The sequence below is a fragment of the Herpailurus yagouaroundi genome, unplaced genomic scaffold, assembly GCF_014898765.1.
Source record: "Herpailurus yagouaroundi ecotype Mexico unplaced genomic scaffold, PumYag 196, whole genome shotgun sequence".
Taxonomy (NCBI): domain Eukaryota; kingdom Metazoa; phylum Chordata; class Mammalia; order Carnivora; family Felidae; genus Herpailurus; species Herpailurus yagouaroundi.
Window position 1 is genome coordinate 5478173 of NW_024412427.1, and position 13276 is coordinate 5491448.

Below are 13276 nucleotides of genomic sequence, written 5' to 3' on the forward strand. Positions count from 1 at the left end.
CCGCGGCCCGCCGACCCCGTGTGCCCCCGCGACTGTCAGTCTCCGTGTCTGTGTGTCTCTCTGCGTGTCAGCTCCCCCGCGTCTGCGCGAGCTCCCTCCCGCCACGCCTGACCCCCGGCCCTACCCGCGGCGGCCGCCAGCCCCTCCCGCCCGCTGCCCCGGGTCTTTCTGTCAGCAGCCAGCACCCCCATGCGCGCAGGCTCCGCCCCTTCCCCCCGAAGCCCCGCCTTCGCCCCATCTGTCAGCACCCCCCACCCAGCCCGGGAGTCCTGGGGCTCGGTTGTAGCCCCCGCGGGCCGCAGCCGCGACGCGAGCAACAGGGGGTGCGGAGGGGAGGGGGGCGCCCGCAGACGCCCGCCTGTCCCGGCGAGGGTGCGTGTCCGAGCGCGCGGGTGCGGGACCGCGTGGGCGCCCGGGAGCCGGCATGGGCACTCGGGGGGCGGCCTGACCTGCGCGGGGCGGAGATGCCGGGCGGCCCCAAGCCGGTCGCTCCGACTCTCGCGACTCGCGCGGCCCCTGCCCCTGGTGTAAAGAGCCTCCGCCCCGCCAAGGAGGCAGCTGAGCCGGGACTCCCGCCGCTTGGGGTACAGTAGAGCCCTGAACCCCGGGACCCTCGTTTGGGCCCCGGCTCCCCGGATGCCCAGAGCGCCGTGTGAGCGGAGTTTGGGGCTTGGTAATCCCAGTTTGGGATTTCCATTCAGAGAAGCCTGTCGGAAGTGACTGAGGAGTGGGTGGGATGTGAAGCTTGGGTGGGAAGTGTTTGAGAGCTTGAGTCACTTTGAGTTGCGCGGTTGGCATTTCTGAGCAGTGATTGCCTTGGGCTCGCGCCCTGTGAGAAGCTGTTATGTGATGGGGAGGGGAGGTTAGGTGGAGGAGGGGGGGGCACACTCCTTTCTGTTTTCATCTGTGTCATGTGAACACGTAGTATTCATGAGACTCCACACAGCTTCAGTTTTAAAAAGGATTACAGTAATTTCCATTTATACATGCTCTTGTACGTTGTGATGTTGATGTGCTTTATTTGTAGTAAACTTAGCATTGCAGTATTTCAAAACGAAGAGAAAATGCGTCCTAAAACAATTGGTATTTTGCCGGATAGTTCTCAACCACGGGAAAAGAGCCAAAAGCGCACTTCATTAGCTGGAACAACTTATTCGGGCTTAATTTGTTTCTAAGAGACATACAGTGGAAAAATCCAGAAGCAGCACAGTAGTATCAAAGACTCCTAGGAAATTAATGAAAGGGCCCTTCTCTTGCTGCCTTGGAAAGATGGTATCAAAGTTGCTGTAGAGGGCCGAGCTCACATGTAATGATAAACATATTAACCAAGTTGGTTTTGTGACCTTGATACATTGAACAGCGTTTGATTTGCACAGTGCTTCGGCAACAGGTAAACATTGCATGGGGAGTGGGGTAACTTTTGGAGAAAATGTTCCCCATGTTTTGTTTTGTTTCCATATTTAAGTAAGCTTTCAGGGTAGGTGAGCCTAGGGTCGTCTCACCATAGGAGTGTGTGTGTGTGTGTGTGTGTGTGTGTGTGTGTGTGCGCGCGCGCGCGCGCGCGTGTTTTAAGGTAACATTAAAAATTACAAAAGTAGGGGCACCTGGGTGGCTCGGTTGAGCTTCCGACTCTTGATTTCGGCTTAGGGTCATGATCCCCAGGGTGGTGGGATCGAGCCCCATGTCGGGCTCCTCAGAGCCTGCTTGAGATTCTCTCTTTCTCCCTCCTTCTGCCCCTTTCCCCACACTCACGCTTTTTTCCTGCTTACAGATTATGTACAGTCTTACACGTAGATTATGTATGTACGCCTCCTACATGAAGGCATGAGAGGATGGTTGACATAGGGATTCAGTGGTGTGATTATATATAATTCTTTGCTTAATCTGATTTGCAACTTTACTCTGCAGCTGGAGGTATTGTCTCCTCTATAGGTACATTTAATCTATTCATTACTCATAATACTTTTGTATGGGTAAGAACCTGTCTTCCCTTTGTGATAGTTTTAAAAAGTAAATTGGAGCCTCTGCTTAGAGCATGCCAAAAAACTTTTCATCTTAAAGTAAAACCTGAAGTCCTTGCTGTGGCTGAGTAGACTACCTCCCTGTCTTCACTTCCAGTTTTGCCAAACAACTTAAAAACTTCAAGCATATACTAGCCTCAGTGCCTTTGCATTTGCTGTTCCCTCTGCCTAGAACTCTGTTCTCTGGATATCATGGTTCTTGCCTCAGGTCTCTGCTCAGATGTAACCTTATCAGGCTTTCCCTGACCCCTCTGTGTAAAATACACCCCACTTTCCTGTCCTCCTTGACCCACCTTGCTTTTCTTCATAGCATTTGCTACCACTTAGTAAGGGCATATTAAAATGTTGGTTTAGGGGCGCCTGGGTGGCACAGTCTGTTAAGCGTCCGACTTCAGCCAGGTCACGATCTCGCGGTCCGTGAGTTCGAGCCCCGCGTCGGGCTCTGGGCTGATGGCTCAGAGCCTGGAGCCTGTTTCCGATTCTGTGTCTCCCTCTCTCTCTGCCCCTCCCCCGTTCATGCTCTGTCTCTCTCTGTCCCAAAAATAAATAAACATTGAAAAAAAAATTTAAAAATAAAATGTTGGTTTATGTCTCTTTCCCTCCATTAACCCAAGAGTGTGAGATTTTTTTCACTGATGAATCCTCAGGGCTCAGAACAGCACCTGATACACTATAGGTGCTTTATATTTGTTCAATGAATGAGTAAATGAATGTTCATTATACATCCATTCCTGTAACTTTCCTGTAGCCTCCTAGTTTTTAGATAGGTCTATCATGAATTGGGGGACCAATCCCTTAGAAGTCAGGATAAGTCCTCTCCTTTACATATCTGAGAAGAAGAATTTTCCAAGTGAGGCTTATAATCTTAGAAAGAATTATAGTCTTGATTTAACTTGAACAATTGAGGAAAGAAACATTTTTGGCAGATGTTACTGGCTTTTTTATGCATTATCCCTTGTGTCACTTTGGAAATCTTTGAAAAGTATAAAGTATCCCTGTTATGTTTACAGCTGTGATTTCAATTTGGTAGTTCTTAGTGATAGTGTAAGCCTCAAGAGCATAGTGAGTTTTTTGTGTCAACAGATACCCAGAGATGTAATTACAGCTTTAATGTGTTTTCATTTGAGGAGTAGCTGGTATATTTACTTATTTTCCTGGCAACTCTATCCTTTTCAGCTCCTTGCTTATCAGGTTTTGGATGGCCTCACAGGTACACTTAATATTTTTTTAAACATTTTTAAATAAATCCTTGATCTCTTGAGCATTTTGCATCTCTTGTGTGACTCTTGAACTGTTTTGAAAGTACCAGTTTCATCTTTCAGGATGAATTGATATCTGTAGTAAAACATATAATTGCATTTTCCTTATAGGGATGGGACAAATTGTATCGTGGGGTAGAATTTTTACAGAAAGAATATAATGTGGGTGAAAGCTTTTTAAAGGTTTGGATTTCAAGTTAGATTACTTTAAAAAAATATTTACTTATTTTTTGAGAGGAAGAGACAGAGTATGAGCTGGGGAGGGGCAGAGAGAGAGGGAGACACAGAATCCGAGGCAGATTCCAGGCTCTGAGCTGTCAGCACAGAGCCCAACATGGGGCATGAACTTGGAAACGGCAAGATCATGACCTAGGCCAAAGTCGGATGCTTGACCGACTGAGCCACCCAGGTGCCCCCAAGTTAGAGTACTTTTTTAAAAGTTTATTTATTTTGAGAGAGAGAGGGGGCAAGAGAGAATCCCAAGCAGGCTTTGCACTGTCAGCACAGAGCCCGATGTGGGGCTCATACTCAACAAACCTCAAGATCATGACCCAAGCCGAAACCGAGAGCCAGACGCTTAACCGACCAAGCTACCCAGGTGCCCCAGGGTACTTTTAATTTTAATGAGTTTTTGAAAAAAAAATCATTTTTTCTCATAAGGAAAAGGATTCCTTTGAACACAATCCAAACAGAGACCTTCAAAAATGTTTTTTTCTTATGCCTCAAATATGCAAGAACTTAGGGGGAAAATTCTAAATGAAAATTTTCTTTTAAAGGCCTAAAGGCAATGTGTTAAGAATTTATTTTTATTCCATAGACATTTATTGAGCACATAGTTGGGGGGGGGGGGGGAGTTCTGTGTGTTTTTGCATGGGCTACATGACCATCTTCCATTTTAGATTACCAACCTGATTTCTTATTATTTCTTCTCTTTTGTCACTTGGCTGCCTCCCTTCTGTCATCATATTCTCTCCCTGAATGATCTCATCTATTCCCAGGACTTTAATACCCTTTAAATGCTGATGCCTTCCTCAGTTACATCTCCCTCCTGGACCTTTTTCTGGTTCTAGTCTTGCATTTTTACCCACCACCTTCCTGCTATCTCTACTTGCTGCCCCACTGGAATCCCAATCTTTATATGTCCAAAATATCTCCCTCTCAGACTTCCAGATTTATGTTCCTCATTCCTGACTCCTGCCTTCACTCTCTGCCAGCTTTCCCTGGCCCCTGCCTTCCCTATCGCAGTGTCCTTAATTGTCCTCTCGTTGGTCAGGCCAAACACATGAAAGTTGTCTTTGATTCTTTCTGATTCCTCATCCCACATCCAACTCATCCGCACAGACTGTTGTCCTAGATGCCAGAATACCTCAGATCCTCCCTTCTCTATCCTCATAATCCAGCTGCCGTCCTTTCAGCTGGATGACTGTCCCAACCTATACCTGGTCTCCCAGCTTCCAGCCTTGCCTTCTTCTAACCCACGTACCCATTGCAGCCAGAGTGATGCTGCTAAAAAGCAATCCAGATTGCATCACCCCACTGCAGTGGCTTCCCACAGCACTTAGACCCAAACCCACACTTCTTAATCAGAGGTGCTCGGCCTCTGTCTCTCTCTCCAGCCTCTGACCCTTGCTCATCCATTCTTCTGTCAGGTTGGAACTGTCAGTTCCGCAAATGTGCCAGTTCTCCTCCTCTTCTGTACAGGCCCTTCTCTCTGCCTGGCACCCCTCCCCCTGCTCTCCTCATGGAAAAATCCCTCTCAGACATTTGCTCTCAGCTAAAATGTTCCTCCTCAGAGGGGCCTTTCCTGGTCACCCCATTCCATGGTAGCTTCTTCCCCCATACCTGCGTTGTACCCTCTTAGTATGTGTGCGTTTCCTGCTTAGTACTTCGCCAGAATCCCAGGTGTCTCATTTATATCTTTCCTTCTTTTTTCAAAAATTTTTTTCAAGTTTATTTATTTATTTTGAGAGAGAGAGCACATGCACACAAGCATAGTAGGGGCAGAGAGACAGGGAGAGAGAATCTCAAACAGGCTCCGCACTGCCAGTGCAGAGCCCAACGTGGTGCTTGACTCACAAACCGTGAGTTCATGACCTGAGCCAAAACTGAGAGTCGGATGCTCAACTGACTGAGCCACCCAGGCACCCCAAAAAACAGTAGTTCCTATCTCATAGGGTCATTGTGAGTGGCATAAGTACACAAGAATAATGACCTGTCTATTAATATTATAAGGAGGGAAAAGAAACCTCAGGAAAAGACCTTTAGCCCCATCAACAAATTAGAGTTTGGGTACGAGTGAAAGACAATACCTAACAGTATTGTTTCATTGACTCAGGTTTTGAACTTATAAAAATGATCAGGGAATTAACTATTTGGCTTGTGATTTATAATCATTCTGCTGATGTATGGAAACATTGTTTGGATTCAAATTTGTAAAATGCTTGAGGTAAGACAGTTTTCTTCTTTTTAATCTGCTCTCCATCTTAAGAAAGATTCTTAGGGTAGAGAGATCTTTTGAAAGGCTGGTCATTTTGAGTGTCTAGTTAGTTTTTTCTCTTTCATTAGAAAGGTACTCACCATTACTGTTTACTTCAGTAGTGAATATCTTACTTCAAACAGCCAAGCAAACAGTAGGCCTGGTATAGGCATGGTGGGCTGGGCAGCCCTCACAATGAAATATCTAGGCACAGTTGAATTTTCTGATGGGATGGCTTATGATCAAGTGCTCGTTTGGTGACTTTCATCAACTTTATGAAGTAGAGGGTGAGCATGTTTGCTAAGACTAAGTGGGAAGAGGTCAGAGTGAAAACAAAGAGATTTGACATATAATTGAGGTCAGGAAGGGTGAACTTGGGGCAACGTCCATGATTTCCTGACAGGATGCAGGACTCTGTTGAGGTAGGAGACGAGACTGTGGATGGATTGGGGTATCAGTCGTGTTCAGCTTCCTGGATTTAGGAGCGTACGGTTGGATTCAGCCAGGGTTGGGGTTTGGTGGCAGGAAGACAGTGGAACAGAGGATCTGCGGGTATTGTCCAGGGAGTGATTAACATGCCAGATAAGGGTTTTTAGGCTGGATGAGGGGGAGAAAAGGAGCAGAGGTGTCAATGAAGGCAAGGACTGCATATATTGGAGTGATGGAGTAATAGGAAGACGTGGTTAGGTAGGGGACATGTGAGTGGAAGATTTCAGAGCTGGAGCAGTTAATTACTGGACATGACAAGCTCCTGAAGTGAACCCATTGAAGATGAATGAAGTCAAGGAGGTCAATTAACCAAGAGGCTGGAGAGTTGTTTGGGTCATTCCCGTAGTCAGAAAACCAATCACAAGGATGTCAGGATATTAGGGTGGAGAGAAGGAAGGCTGTGAAGTCTTCAGCGAATGAAGTACTAGCAAGAGAAGAGGTGTTAATGACCAGCCTGCAGGCACCTCAGAAGATGGGGGGGTGGGGGGGTTGCCTGAGGGCAGTGGAAGAGCAACGACCTGGAAGCTTTAGTGGTTGCGAGGTCTCTCTGGAAGGAGTTGGCCTCGGCCCAGATCCCGTATGCTTCAGAAGGAATCCCAATTGAAGTGGGCAGCATTGATGGCATGTTGTATTGTGTTTCTAAACTTGCTCATGAAAATCATCTGAGGGTGTGTGTTAAAAGTACAGATTCCAGGGTCCCATTCCAGACCAACTGGATTAGAATTTATAGGAGAGGAGACTGAGAATGTACATTTTAAAATGCCCCCACCCCACCACCACACACGTACCTGGTAATTCTTTATAATTAGGCAAGTTTTGGAAATGTAGCTGTAGTGTTTAAGATCATGGGGTCTGGAAGCTGACAGCCAGGGTGTGAAAGAGGTGTGGCGGGTAGGAGTGAGCCTTAGCCTATGACTCTTAATAGCTTAGCTCTCCAGGTCTGTCTGGTATCAGAAGCAGTGAATTAAGGGACCCTCCATTAGAGGCAAACACACTGACCACAGCAAGAAGAGACAGCCAGTGATGACAGAGATGAAAACACTGTATAAGATAATTCAAAGTCTAGCAGTTTGGAGGACATGCATTGTAGAAGAGAGTTGTTTGCCTCAGTAGCCCCTGAATACATTAATCATAATTGTTCTCAACAGGAATAGGTCAAGTTATGGTTTGGTTAGTTCTGGAGGCCGAGAGGGAAGTAATGCAACTTAGAAAGCTTTCTAGCATAAACTAGCATGTTTTAGTGCTTCAGTTATCCATAAAGTTAACTTGTGTGATACATTTCTATCTCTGAAGATATGGAACTAAAACATTTACTCAATGACCTGCTAAAGATAAGAGCAGTATGATCCCCAAGGGGCTTTATACATGATTAGAGGCTTAATATCATGATGGCCGCGGCCCTACCACCCCATTCTCTGTATTTTCACCAAGAAAATTCAGTTCCTTTTCATGGAAAAGAAGAGGAATCCTGCAAAAGAATAGCTACTGGGAGGAAATTTGGAGTTAGCCATTCTTGGCTGACCATTTGGAGCCCCGTATTGCTAGTAAGGAGGTTTGGGTTTGTTCAGAATATTTCAACTATACTTCCAACCTAGTTTGTCCTACCCAAACACCAAAGCTGTGGGAAAATCATGTCAGCCCTGCTAGAAGTGGTTGCTATGGACCTTGAGCCTAAAACTTGATTTGCTCTATCATGTGTTCCATTTCTTCTTTCCTTTTAGCACAGCTGGTACTGAGAAGCCTGGCTTTCAGACTGCCACACTGGGTGCCAAACATGGCATAGCATCTTGGTTATATTCCTGTCACTCACCACATCCTTCCACTTACTGCCTCATCTCCTTGGTGAACTACAGGGAGCCACTTGAATGCACATCTTGAGACCTAGAAAATGTGGCAATGGAGGTTTAGTAATGCCAACCCAACCCGAACTTTCCATTTGCAAGTTAAGATTTTTTTTAAAGTAATGCCATTTAGAGAAAAAGTGGGAATTCAGACTATTTTTCCCTTTTAGAAAAACATCTTCTAAAGCTAACAGATACTAAACAGAGGCCCATGAGTATTTTAACAGTAATAACATGCTCTTTATTATCACACTTATCTGCCCTATGGGGCCCAGGAACCCCTGAACTCTGTTGTATTCTGTATTAATGAAGGCTCTACTATATTGTGATGCTCTTATAACGTTTGAATCACTACGTGTACTCAATTTGTGAAGTGTTTCTATGTCTACTGCGAACTAGGCACCTTGGGGGTTAAAAAAGAAGGTCTTTGTTCTCAGATATTTTTAAAAGTTCGACAATGTACATTTAAATCTCTAACCTCAAGCAGACGACCCTGTGTGCTGTGAAGGAGGTGTAATCAAAATGTAGGCTCAAGGATGAAGGAGGTTATTTCTGGTGGTGGGCGGACGTGGCGAGAGGGGATGGTGTGCTTTCATGGAGGGTTTGTATTCAGACAGGACCTTGAATTGGGTAGAATTTGGAACTGTTATATTTGATATTCTGTTTACGGAGGCATCATTTATTTTAGCAAGACTACAGAGATACTTTGGTGCTTAATGAATTAACTTTCACTCCTCCAGAATGCCTCACTCCTTAATTATTTTGGATAATTTTTCTTTGTAATTAAGTATGAAGTATTAAGGAATGTGTGGTGGAGAAGAGCTTTTATGGGAGCCCTTAAATAATCTTGGGATCATAGTAGATGTCTCAAATTCTAAAAGAATTGGAAATATAGTGCTATGGTAATGAATAGAAAACCAGAGTGATAATGGAAGGTATGTGTTTGGGTATATGGTTTAGGAATGGGGGAAGAAGGAGCTCTAAGTGAGGTGGTGAGGCCTTTGTAGGAAAGAAACGTCTTCCTGGTTAGGGGGCCTCTTGAATACTCACTGTCTTGTTTCTGAGTGTCTTTTCCAGGAATTGTTGGCAATGAGGGCAGGAGAGCCCTGTGGGCTGGGGCCATAATAAACTTCTCCCTTGTTCTAGTATGGCCAAGCACAGAGGGTTTTACAGAATGGGTCTACCTGCTCTAGGTCTGTGTGTGCCTTATTTCTGGGCGTGGCCTGCTTCAAAGCTGTATATTTCTGACAGAGTGGATGCTTTTTGGCTGACACGTGTCCCTCTGGGTGAATCCTCACTCCTTTGGCAGGCCCATTTCTTGCCATGGTAGGTTAGCTACAACTGGACATCATGTCATCCTTGCAGTTGGTTATTATTAGGTCTGAGACCTTGCAGCCAGTTTTTCCTTTCCCATGTAAGACTGAATTTTCACTCTTGTCCTTGCCCTGTCATTTCAACACTTAATTTTCCAGGCAGTTGAAAAACATACCATTTGCTACCTTTTATGCTGAAATGGGGCCCTGGCTCAGAATTCTGACTTTATGGGGAATCAGCATACACGGTTTTGAAACAAATACTATTTTCCTTGTTTATTCCTGATAATGCCAATAGCATTTTAAAAGCTGAGATATTTGGTAATGCTGTCTATCCCATTTTACCATGCAGGTGAATGCAGAACAATGCTTCTGGATATTTACTCTCTAACTGGAAATTTATTACTACAAGAATGGATGTATATGATAATAGTAGCAGTCTAATACATACTTTTATTACGGAGTAGACATACACAAGTTTATCTGAACAGTAATTATAATAAAATAAACGGTATCCTTGGTAAGAAGTAGGAGGTATCTTTAGTTTTTTACAGATTTAGGTAGATAAGGAGTTTTGAGCTGCAAGATTCCTTTTTGGTTCTAACCTTCTTTTGTTTTTATGGTCAGTCTTCCTGCATATCCCTGAAGGACCTTTCATGTAGATATTTTCTGTAGTAACCTAGACAAGACCCTTAGTCTTTCGGAACTTCAATGTAGTCATAAAATGTGGCCTTTGCTTTGCCATGCCTGCTTCACAGAGTTGAGACATTCAGACCAGACAAAGGATTGGAAAGGATGTGCTTCTATCTGTGATGGTTCTCATTAGTCCACAGGTGTAGTGGTCAGATAGTTCTCGCAAATGAATGCCTCAGAAGGGCTGTGTCTTGATTTGTAGTACAGCCTTGTTCAGGTTTCCTGATTCTTTCTCGTTAGGATTTTTTTTTTTTAAGTTTGTTTTATCTTGAGAGAGAGAAAGAGTGGGGCAGGGGCAGAGAGAGGGAGGGAGAGACAGAATTCCAAGCAGGCTCAGTACCATTCATGCAGAGTTTGGCGTGGAGCTCAAACTCACGGTCTGTGAGATCATGACCTGAGCCGAAATCAAGAGTCAGATGCTTAACCAACTGAGCCACCCAGGTGCCCCTGATTCTTTCTCATTAAAATTCAGTGCCTTCTACATCTTTTGGTCTCATTCTCATTAAATAGCTTTTCATTTTATGCTTGGTTAGCCATTCACCAATATTTATTGAGCTTTTGCTATGTGTTAGGCATTGTGTGGGGTGCTGGGCATATAAAGGGGAGAGGGCCAGACACTCTTGGCTGTTTGGTGGGGAAGGAGCCCAAGGCTACAGCATCAATTCTTGACTGAATTTCCAGCCTGCTGGCCTTCCCTATGTATTTCAGACTTGCCAGTTGACACAATTGTGTGAGCCAGTTGCTTAAAATCTCTTAATGTCTGTCTGTCTGTCTGTCTGCCTCTCTCTCTCTCTCTCTCTCTCTCTCTCTCTCTCTCTCTCTCTGTGTGTGTGTGTGTGTGTGTGTGTGTGTGTGTGTACGTACTTACACACATATATCCTATTGGTTCTGTTTCTCTGGAGAACCCAGACTGATACATTACTTAACAAATGCTGTCATCCTCGGTGCAGAAAGAGGAAGAACAAATGTAAACAAAATGCTTAGTGTGGTTTTTAGCCATGTTGAGTTTGAGGTGCCCGTGGAATCCACATGGAGATATCAGCAGGCAAATGTAGTCAGGTCAAGGAGAAGTCACACAAGTGGTCTGGACTGCGGATAGAGAAGTTTGGAACCCCAGGAAACACGAACATTTAGGGGAGAGGCAGAGGAAGAGGAGCCGGTAAAGGAAACCAAGAAGGAGTAGATAGGAGGAAGAGCAGGAGAGAGTGGGGTTGTGGAAATCCGGGCAGGGGAGAATTTCACGGAGGGAGTGCAGCACTGTCCAGCATCTCAAGGTCAAGAGAAATGTTGGTATATGTCCTGGGAGGTGTCATCGAGGTGACTGTTTCAGTGTCGTCGTGCATTACAGTGGGTGGAACAGAGTCCATGGCGATGACATGAAGATGCATGTTTGCTGCTCCTGTTTCCTCAAGAAGCTCACTTATGCAGTGTGAGGACAAGAAGGGGCTGTGGGAAGGGATGATCTTAGGATGGGAGGGGCTGCAGCATGTTCAGAAGTGAAGAGACGGAGCTAGAAGACAGGAAGAAGGCAGAGGTGCAAGGGAGAGAAAGCTCACGTGCTCCCTGGGGTGTAAGGACCCGCACAAGGGATGGCCAGAGGTGTTGCCAGAGGCCGAATGCCTGTTTCACTTTGTATGGAAAGAGAAAAGGTATTGGGGATACAGGTAAGTTATAGATGGGAGGAGACTAGACGTTTTGCCCTCGTCAAAGCTTCTATTTTCTTTGTGAAATGGACCTTCGGCAGCAACTGATAGCCAGGGTGAGCTGGTGCAGTAAGGTCTCTGAGACAGGAGTGAAGGTATAACGTTATTGCTGCGGGGCTTGAAGTGGAGCCTGGTTATCACTCCCCATTATCTGTTGAATGTAAGTTTTGCTCCGCAGTCTGATGTTTGTACAGTCTTCCACAGTCTCCCTTTAACTAGTTCTGCCAGGCCACCTATCTTTTCTGTTTCATTCCAGCACCCTTGAACTTGAACTTCAGCCAGGAGTGTCTGCTGTAGCACTGGAGTGTGGCCTAGAGAGACTGGGCGTTGTAGGGAGGATGCCATCAGACTCAGAGCCAGCAGTCCTGTGGTCTGATCTCGGCCCCTCCATTTACTAGCTATGGGCCTTGGACATAGCTTAACTTCTCTGGGTCTGTTTCTTCATTTGTAAACTGTTAATTATAACAACAATAATGAAGGATGGTGGTGATGGTTGTGTCAGAGGAGCAAACATACTTTAAAGTACTTTGAAGAGGATAAGTAGTATATAAATGGAGCTGGTGTCATGAGGCCATGAGTAACCCTAGCTCCAGGCTTTTGTATAAATGCTCTTTACCACTAGGGCTCTCCACCTTCTCTCTGTCTAAATTCAGCCTGTATTATGTAGAGACATGCTAGCTCCTGTAACAGATGAACCCCGCCGAAATCTCCGTGGCTTAAAACAGTAGACATGTTCATGCCCATTTCAAATCCAGTCACCTGTGGGGGTGAAAGGGGCCCAGACTGATGGATGTGCTGCCGTCTTCAAACCGTTGTTGCCAAGATTGCTCTGGGTGTCCATGTCCTGCCAGCGGAGTGGGGGAAGAGAAAGTATGGATGACTGTCTGGGAGGCTTTTATGCACCAGGCTTAGGATGGGAGCTGGTGACCAAGGCCAAAAGAGAGATGGCTGAGGGAGGCATTTACTGGGTGGGAGGCAGATTTGGGGCATGTAGGTTTTCATGTGCGCAGAATGGTGGCAGGAGCTCTGAGAAGCATCGGGCTGGCCCTGTGCATCCCTACGACAGGACAGACAGGCCACTCCTGCCTTGGCAGACAGGGCATGGGAAGGCCAAGGGGCCTGGGGCTGGTTCCTGGTGAAGGCAAGCATTGCAATGGTGGGAGAGAAGCCCTCCGGCTCAGGGGAGACAGGTGGATGAGAACTGGGGTATTTACACACCTTCTAAAAGCTGGGGAGGCAGACACTGTTTACCTTTCCCAAGATGAGAACACTGATGAGGTGTGGACTTGACAAAAGCCACACAACAAATCAGCAGAGAAATGAGCTAGGACTTGAGTCTTCTGACATCAAAGCCCCTGGAGGGGGAGCCAGGAAGTACCCCACCCAGAGAGCTGGAAGAACTGGGCTCTGAGGTTGGTTGGAGGTGAACCCCTGGGCACAGGGTAGAGGAGGACCTCCATGGTGGCTGCACCTCTTATGAG

The 13276-nt window shown here is 45.9% G+C and overlaps 1 protein-coding gene across 6 annotated transcripts in view; it reads left to right on the top strand.

Annotated features, from left to right (window-relative positions):
• ZHX3 (zinc fingers and homeoboxes 3) overlaps positions 1-13276 on the top strand; it is a 130263-nt gene that overhangs the window by 21579 nt on the left and 95408 nt on the right. The window contains exon 1 of one of the 6 annotated variants that reach the window (XR_005782002.1): positions 270-372. The exons of 4 other annotated variants lie outside the window; for them this stretch is intronic. The gene's annotated coding sequence lies outside the window, so the exon portion shown is untranslated. Of the gene's footprint in view, positions 1-269; positions 373-1265; positions 1391-13276 lie in introns of those variants that run through there. One more of the 6 variants, XR_005782000.1, reaches the window with a different exon arrangement.